The following is a 10,216-nucleotide window of genomic DNA, read 5'->3' on the forward strand; positions in this document are numbered from 1 at the left end:
TCCTCTCGTCTCAGCCGTCGCCGAATTTGGATTTGTAGTCGAGGTCGTAGCCGCTCGATTCATCTCATCGCATCGATGTCAAATTGTAGTCGTGGTCGTAGTAGGAACGGCCGGTATTTGGCGCTCGTTTGCGTTTGTGGATTGGGTTGGGTGTTGGGTATTCGGTGCGGAGTGGAGGTAGGGTTGGGGAGGTGAGGGGTGGGTTAGATGGGTTGGGGAAGGGTTTGGGGCAGCGGTTCTCAACCTTTTTCGACACGCGCCCCCCTTGGCGATGGTCAAAAAAAATCGCGCCCCTTGACCCCCCTTACATTTATCGTCATGTCAAAAAGAGCATATCATGCTAGGGATGGTGTGAACGTGATGTTCACGTTCGCGTTCTGCGTGTGAACCTCGGAAATTTTGAGGTTCGCGTTCACAACAGAACCTTGGTAGGTTCTGCACTGTGAACCTTTTTCATATATATTACAATTTTTACTTCATTATGACTTATTAGGTTCAAATTTATTGCATTTCAACTGCGGACTACTCTATGCATGGCACTGGCAGCATAAACAATCAACACCTTGACAATTTCAAAAATTTTACTTGCTTTCTAACAAAAGTTTGCTCGAAATATCCAGCTTTCCGTTTTTGAATATTTAGTGACTCTCTGCTGTGAGCTTGACCTGCAATCACACAACATCAAGAGCGAAATACACTACATGCAGATAGCGATTGATGCTTATTCAAATGATATCGTTTTCTGATGTAAAAATCTAGCAAACTTACGTGGTCAATCTTGTCTTCATATGTTTACTGTATCATAATAACGAAATCCGTTCGATTTGGGTGTTGGCTATTGTTGTATAACTTGTTAGTGGAGTAATAGCGGTAGCAAGTATAGAAACCCGTTTTACACTCTGCTCAATATCCGTGTAGCAATACTCAGACGCCGAATACATTTTCCGGTCTGGCCTGGACCGTTAAGCCGTAAGCTTATATTTCCTGGCAAGTCCTCGTTGAAATAGTCGGCAAAGCGACGGAAGATATGGATTTATGAGTTTATTATATCATTTGATTGCCTCAGTTGATACATTTAGCGAAGATTAAAATGTCAATATGTACTTCAGCATTGTGCCATTATGTAGCCCGAGTCGTCGCTATGTATCGTGTACAATAATATAGGCTATCTCTTCATTCAAATATAGGGCTGGAATTAGCAATATGACGTCACGTGGCGTCATGAGGTTCACGTTCGCGTTCACACAGAACCTTTCAAAAAGGTTCACGTTCACACGAACCTGAACCTTCCAGAGGTTCACACCATCCCTATCATCTAATACAGAGGTGGGCAACCATTTTGCTAATCATGGCCGCATTTCGATTACTTATGTAGCTTAAGGCCGCCTTCCAGGGCATAGCCACAATAAATGATCTGGACGCAAAATACCTATGGTAAACTGTCCATATCCATTCCTGGTGAACTCCGGACTATTCTACTTTTCACAACAGCCTATTGTACGCACCGAAATCGCGAGGGGCAATGTTATGAATAGTTGCTGGGAGTGCATATTGTCGTGCGGAGCGCGAAAATTTTTCAGAGCCGCGAATGAATTGTTATTTCTTGAGGATTCCTATTCCTGCTCCAATTAAGAAGGGCGCTACTGCATTAAAATCGAAAAATAAAGTCTTGTTGAATTGCGCGGAGCGCGAAGAAAATTTCAAGATTAAATAAAATCTCTCGAAAATTCGGGAGTGAATTCGTAATTGCAATTTGAATGTCTACGGCTGCCAACACATACTAATTGAATTAGGCGTCGACGGCCGCATGCGACCGTACGGGCTGCCCATCCCTGATCTAATAGTATACATAAGGTATATCTTACGCCAATTTGGAATCCGCATTCCAGTTGTTTAGTCTTTTACATTGCTGACAAATTTCCCAAAAATAGTTTGAAAATAACAAAAAACATTAAAAAGGTCATCAATTAATTTCAAGGTAGGTTGTACTGAGACTAATCCTGATGCTGGTAGTGACTACAGAGAGCGCGGCGTCGTTCTGTCCTGCCATGCTAAATTTGATCAATTTTGGAAATGAATTAAATTGTGTTGTGTTGATTTAAAGCCAAATTGAGGGCGAAACCGGGCAACCTACATTGCATCTAAGTCTGTCTTAGGCAGTGCAGTTCGCCAGCTATCAACAACAGCTACCTAGCGCACGGAGATTTAGGCTACTGCCAAAGCTATAAAGTAATGAATGACTTGCACGTAGGAATTTCTCTAAATCTTCAAAGAATATCAAACATTTGCTCCAATGAAGTTGAAGTCAGCCTATACTCCGTTGAGCGCGACTGCTGGAGTTTGAGTTTGGCAAGCTTTCTAGAATACGAATTAAATTTAATCTTCAGTAATTGTCTCTTCAGAATGGTCGTGAAACACATGTTTAGTCACAATTTATACAGTCATTGACAAAATTGACAAAAAGTTCTCGCGCCCCCCTGAGAGCCTCACGCGCCCCCCAGGTTGAGAACCCCTGGTTTAGGGAGTGGGGTAGAGTGGGATTGGATGGGAGGTTAGAGTGGTTGGGATAGGTTGTGGGTGGATTGGTTGGGTTTTGTGGGTCGATAAATACGATACGGTTTATCTCGTTTTATCGGTGCGTTCAGTGGGCTCGCTTAAATTTTTTGGTATATTTTACTTCTTATATCGTTGATGTGTTGATCAATATTTTGGGCGTATTCATTTTGGATGTCGAGTGCATTTTTCCATTCCAACACAAGGGTTTTCACGTTCATAAAGGCTTTTATTATTACAACCAATCCCAACCCAAAATCCTAACCTTAACCTTAATTGCTGCTTTTTGAAACTCGCAATTTCGAACGGAAGCTGAAATTTGTCTAAACCTCGGAGAAATGGATAGTTATTCCCACCCTTTGGGGTATACATGATCCAACTACACTACTTTAAGCCAGCTGTCATATAGCCGCTTTCGCTTTTAAACCTATTTGTAAAACGACTCACAAATCATCGTCAGTTATATCTCTTGATTCCTCATTATATTTAGTCATTCATTACATTGAATGCATTCTACAGAAGAGCTAACGACATGGAGGTTCTGGAGTCGTCAACGGCTCGCGAGCAGCGGGTCAGACAAAGTGCGGCAATGCAACGCAAACTTACCAGGATTCTGGCGTCTGATTTTTTCTGCTGGATGCCGGTCTGTATCATGGGCTTCATGCAACTAGCAGGTATCAAATATGAGAGGATTTAGCATTATAAATTCTAATTATCCTGCTACTCACTTTATTTGCGAATGGCAGTCAGAGCGAAAATATTCCAATCATTCCAATTCCAAATTCAACCCCGATATCGACCCGAATTCATTTGATATAAGCCCAAAAGGAGATATTAATTGGTATTGCTTGCATATGCAAATTTCCAAATTAAATCCAAAAACTTAATACATTTTATTCTAGACATCGTCAGAGCTCATCTTATGTGTAAGTTTTACCTTATTATGCTTAATGCTCGTATGGTTCGATAAACTAGATATTGAGCAGCAATGTTGATGTTTCATCGATAAGTGCGTCAATTTAATACAATGCGTCAATTACAATATGTATTATCTAATATGTAATATAGCTGAAACCAGTGACTCCCAAAGTCATCCTTTGATGGAACCCTTTGAAAACGGATAGACACTCTGGACGTCGCAATGAATTCAGAATTTTGCAAATTTTATGATAAGCCTACATTATAATGGAAATACACAATCTCTTTTCTGAAAAAGTCCACAACAATGCAGGTATTTCATGTGAATAATGTACTTGTTGATCTTGTACACTCTCAAAAACTACGGTACGCTCTCAATGTGGATTGTCCATAATATAGAACATGGAGAGGACCGAAGCCAGTTAAGTTTCGTTCTGTACCATCTCTCAAGATGCCGAGATGCCAAGAAACCGAAAGGTTATCGAGTCAGCGGTGTGATGTATCTTTCATTGAGTTCATGCCTTTCCTCATACACTTCCCAGACAAGTTACTTGTCAATTACCTACGAAAAAAAAAACATTTTGTTTCAACAAATAATTCCAGGAATTGATATTCCCAAGGACGCATATCTGCCAACCGGCCTACTGATTCTCCCGATAAACAGCGTCTTGAATCCATTCCTCTACTCTGACTTTGCTGATCTCATACTGATCTGGGTAAAGGCATATACGGCATGGATTGCGGATTCATTCAGGAGAATGCGAGACAGAGGTGCAGCATGTATAGCTACACAATTGTCACACCCGTTCTAAAACTGTAATGTCGATCCATATAAACAGGGGCCGTTTCGGCAACGCCTCAGATCCAAGTCATTGATCTCGAATTGCACGAGGATGAGGTAAACCAGAAGATAGAAGTAGCGGGAATGAATTGAACCAGGATATTGAACCTCGAACTACATTACCACTTTTAGAATCGTTAATACTCTCGAATTACGAGGATAAAACTCCCTTGGAAGCAATTTTAGAGCTTGAATTCAATTCACATTCTCATTATGTTGTTAATGCATATGAAATCGATGACAATAATTCTCTGTCCGCGTGTCGGCTTAATACTGGCCTTTTTTCATTGCCATTATCAGCTTTCCGTTCATAGGAGTTTCCGAAGAGAACCGGTGACAAAAGTTCACCATATCGGTTTATAAAAGAACCTACTTCCGACTTTCCAAATCGTTCCCAATTATCAAGCTTTCACCTGCAGGCGGTGTTGGTAACCACCATTGCGCTGACCTTCGTATTGAGAGAGAGAGGGAGAGAGATAGAGAGAGGGAGAGTCTTTGTTTTCATCCAACCAAAATATATAACAACAGACGGCAATGATGATGGTAGCCTATAGAAGATTCGCCTGCACAGTATTCAATTTCACATTCTAATTTCGCACTTTTACACTCTAAGGTTCTTGGAGTTCTTGAAGTTAGATCGTAACTTCGTATTTGCGATTGGGCTTCGGATCAAGACTTCTAGTATATATTATTGAATGTTATGTTATTGGTGGTCACATAACATAGGCGTCTGACACCAAAACACATGACAGCGACACTTCATCATTTTGGTTAAGGTTAGGTTGGCTTCAAGGCCGAGGTCGGGATGAAATATGTTCGGTTTGAATCTAATAATTAAAACCTATTCCGAATAATAACTATGAATTGATGACAGAACTTGGAATAAAACGATAACAGACCATTACTATAGTAAGAAGCGTAGAAAGGGTTCAAGTGTATGGAGTGTATACACACTTTTTCATTTTGTTTTTAGATTATAAATAGTACCACTGCGTTCAATCTCTGCAACCACAGGTTTCCGATAAACTATTTTCATGTCTGTATTCTGCCTTGCGCAGTGCTATACTTTCTCACATATTGCTCTAAACCAGGTGTTCAAAACATCGGATCGTTAAAAAAAAAAAATTCAAAACAAACGCGTTTAAAACAAGGCCTTTGTTTAAAACATGTTTTTTATTGTTTTTTTCCTATCCGAAGCCATGACGTCACTCATATTAAATTGTGACGTCATAGTGACTAGATATTCACAATTGAAAATGTAGGGTAAATATAGCTCGTTTGACGAATTAGGCTCCCAACCCCTGTCATATATACGGACCAACAACATCTTTAACCGGGACTAAATCGACATGTAGCATTTTTACGGTCGGTGGTCATCATCATCAGAACATTCTTTTCGTAGCAATGATCTGTATCTTCGTACTACGCCTGTTGAACCGACTATTTCGAGGGATCAAACTATCCCATATCGTATACGTCTGCTATATCTGGTGGTAATCGTCGTCCGTAGGCTCATACAACATGGGGTTACCATATTTTGGAATCGTGAAAGGGGGACACTTTTTCAAAATTTTCAAACTCAGAATACCATCAGAAAATCCCGAAATAGTGGTAACTTTCCACCGCTTCGTAGTCGGCCGACTAAAAATGAGAAAAAAAAGTCATCTGTCTCGCTCGATGCCCAAAATACAGTTTTTTCTTCACATTGTCGGGTGATTGACGAAAAAAAGGTCAACTTTCGCTCAGCTCCCGAAATACCCGTCATTTTGGTGCTGATTTACGGCATCTCAGTCGAAGTTTGCTATAAATTTGACCAAAATTCCTTAAAAAGAGGACAGAATCTCAAAAAGGAATACATTTAGGTGTCCTCAGAGGACATTTTCAAAAACCCGAAAAAGGAGGACAAATCCTCCTAAAGGAGGACGTGTGGTAAACCTAGTACAACATGTTTTTGGAAAGTATGTACACAATTATGGCATAATTGTACAATTTAAAAAAACTGATTTTTTTTCTCCAAAAAGGCCTTTGTTGAAAACATGTTTTAAACAGTGTTTTAAACAACCAGTTGTTTTAATTGCAACTCTAGCCGTATGCCCATTCTCTGGGGATTGCGGATATGAAGTTGAAATAGCAACTACTATCACGAGAATGCCAATTAATCGGATGCTATCGAAGGTTCATTTCTTAACATTTTGGTCCCATTTTTCAGAATAGAAAAATTAAGATACTTTTAAGAAATGCGAGCCCGGCTAACAATGTATCAGACCAGTAGACGAGTCATTTTAAAGCGCCACCTATAACGTACGGATGGTGTCTGGCCACCACCAGGAACATTAAAGGGTTGGATGCATAGGAATTAGTAGGACGATAATTTCTTCACCCAATAAAACTACGAGTGAGCCGACAGCGCTATGTTTTAAAAGTATACATATACATACACACCCAATTTGGCGCGGCCGAATGACTTATAGTAGATGGCTATTTGTAATTCGCGTGATGAAGGAATTCATGGAGAATTTCTTGACTGCTTCGATTGGATGAAGATACACCTATACATCAATATATATATAATATATATTCTTGATAGACGGAGGTTGACGAGTTCATAATTGCGTAATTTCTATTAATGCGAGCATCGTTGCCAGCTTCCCACATATGCCGTAAGTAGGTTTCGGTGAATATGCGTATCATTTCTTCGTTAATCAGCGCAACAAATTTTAAAATGAGTCGCGAACCATTTTCTAATCGAGATTTGGAGTCGCAAACATAAAAAGGTTGGGAACCCCGGCTCTAAACGAATATGTCAAACATTACGAGTATAATCTGCGCAATACAACGATGTCATAAGCATAACCAAGATCATAATTTGACAGTTGCGAATATTTTAAACTATGAATTGACGACATGGATTCATTACATAACGTGTTAAATATAGATAAAGTCTCAATATTTAAATTTAAAGCATGGAGTAACTCTAGGTGCTTTTCACTCCCTGAGTATGCGCCACTGCCTCAGCGCACAAAGACTGATGTCGTTGCTCTCAGACCGATACTTCCTGAGTTCTCTTCATGACAACGCAGATATTACCCTGACGTCAGGAAATATACAACAAGTAGTCATTACACTCTGGTTTATTTCCTGACTCGAGATTGGATGCAAGCCTTTAACGATGAATAATGTGACTGTATTAGCACGAATAATTCGAACACATCGATTAATTGGCTATAACTCAAGGAGACGCCGTATTAGCAGAGCGTGCAATAGTTGTCGCGGTAACTGTGATGGTGGAGAACAATTGAACTAGGAGGAACTAGGCTCTATTTCAGTGATGTGTGGTCAGAAGAAGCAAGTGAGGCAGCGTCACACTTGTCGTTAGTATGAGTAATAGAAATATGCGAAACATTGAATGATTATTATTGGTATTGATGTTTATTTAGAAGTTATTTTGAGCATTTTCACCCAAAACCCCGCAATTTGCATATCCATAGGTCAAAAATATTGACCGAGGGGAAAGATGGAGCACGGAGCAACCAAGCCTCACTCGTGATAGCACAATTCAACATAAACGGTTCAGAATTTTAAATAACTGGTACTTATCAAATGGTATTCTCACACTGATTCCGAAGATTCAAAATTATTAATATTATCATAACCCGAAATGTCAGAACCCCGAAAACCCCACAAAATCACCATTGACAGCACATTTTAGATTTGTTGGTATAATGGCAGCGCAGATATTAAGTTGTCTCACTGATGGTTGACTAACAACCCGACAATCGCGGCACATATAGCCGTGAAACGATGTGCTATATCTACTTCGTCGCCAACCGACGGTGTTGTAAAATCGTAGAGTTGCGAGAGCCAACATGTAGTGTCGAGAAAATACATTTTCTTGCTAATGTAGCTGTTGTATGTAACAACAATCAATAACGACCGAACGGCTACATGTGTGTGCATATGCTTTAACGCGTTGTCATTATCCAGAATATTGGCAATTACTGGGATTTACTATGGCGTGTGACGGCCCAGTATACCAGTATCCAGAATATTTATAATTACTTGAATTGCCAGAATTAGGACATCGAATCATTTCCGTGTTTTAACACATTACCATGGTAATTACTTGAATTTATTATGATGCGCGACGACCCAGATGAGAATTTTGCAATGCTTTGGTTGTTCAAAGCGCGGTCTGGTGAAATAAAGAAGTAGTTATCTGGGTTAGCCTATTTACGATAGCAATAATTCGCTACCTTAAACAGGAGCATCGAACACATGGTCGAAATATAGATTACCAACCTACGGATAGATTAGATACGCAACTCCTGGTGGTTACGCTTGGGCAAGCAGGGTCTCGTATTGCTGAACAACCTAAATGTAGCGTAATTGGCAGTGCTGTAGCTGCGACCAGAGCGCGGAAATTTAATATAATTGATCGTAATCGAAAGCTAGTGTCGCACTGATTCCGAGAATACAAATTGAAATCTTGTCAGGGCAATGGAACCATCCCTAAACAGACCGCAAAACTGAAAAATTGGCATTGTTCCAACGATGGGAGCGCCGCCACACAATGAACATAACAATGACCAATTTGGTCTAGCGATTTTTCGGAACAATGCCGAGTTTCAGACTTTGAGGGTTGTTTTCAGGGGTTCCATTGCTCTGACAAAATTTTAATTTGTATAGTCGGAATCAGTGCGACACTAGCTTTCGATAAAGACCAGTTTTATTAATTTTAATCGCTCTGGTCGCTAGTTATAGCACTACCAATTATGCTGCTTTTAGATTGCTTAGCAATAAGAGTATCTGCTTGCCCGAGTGTAACGACGGGTTTTGCGTCAGTTGCGTATCTATCCATAGGTTAGAAGACGATTTAAAAGAACGAGACTGCATCACGAGAGATCGCACCTTTTGACATTGTGTCGTAGTTTGCTGCTTGTGTCACACTGACGATCTAACACCCGCACCAAAATTTGTTTTATGTACTCAGACTATAATATAAGAGTGTGGGTGGCGAGACAGCGTAATGGCATAATCCACAGTTGCAACACCAATGGTTTGTAGTTTCCAGTCCAGAAATCTTACCTGTGTGTGTTGGAGGCTCATCTACGCTACTCCTCGCCATCTCATCCGCATAAGCCTGTGTGTCGAAAAAGCCTAAAAGTGAACTGTGCTACAAGTCGGTAGCTCCGCAATCAAAATAAAAGAAAATCGGTCTGGTGTAAATGCGGACCAATGACCATTGTAGTCGTCATTCACCGTAAATACCGAAAACAATATAAGAGTGAGTATATAGTGAGATTTTTCGTTTTGAATTCGCAATAGCGAAAATGATCGGTGTTCGCTGGTGAATACGACAAAATATACATGAGAGTATAATAGTGCTTCCCGTAACGCAGGCTACATCGTACACCTACAATCCATATATTGTGGATATTGCGATCCACACTTATAAATAATGCTAGAGTGCAGCTCGGTTACATACACGAGTCATATCAGCAGCCACCGAGAGAAATCGATTTGATATAGGCCTAATTGACGAGTATAAAATATTCAAATCTGTTTGTATCGCATGTCCACCAGTGATTAGCGGATAGTGCTTTTCGAGGCTCCAAATCCCTCCGACAACTTTAGTGTCTGAGGAAAACTCCCTCCGACTCCGAAGAGGTCAATCCCAGACTCCGAGATAGGCTACTCCGATGAATCTCGTCAAGTATCCGAAACAGTGGCAAGCATGGTACATGGTACACATGGTACACGTGATAATATGGTTGGCCTCATAGTATTGTTTACTCTCCAGTCCCCAATTACAGTGCAGATGGCTGATTTTTATGCACTTGGCAATCGTTTTTGCATGTTACCCGTCATATTACAACTTTACAAGGTGTCAACTGTCTGTGTTTT

Source organism: Botryllus schlosseri, chromosome 1 (genome assembly GCF_051294905.1).
Source record: "Botryllus schlosseri isolate E-star chromosome 1, Bs_hap1, whole genome shotgun sequence".
Classification (NCBI taxonomy): Eukaryota; Metazoa; Chordata; class Ascidiacea; order Stolidobranchia; family Styelidae; genus Botryllus; species Botryllus schlosseri.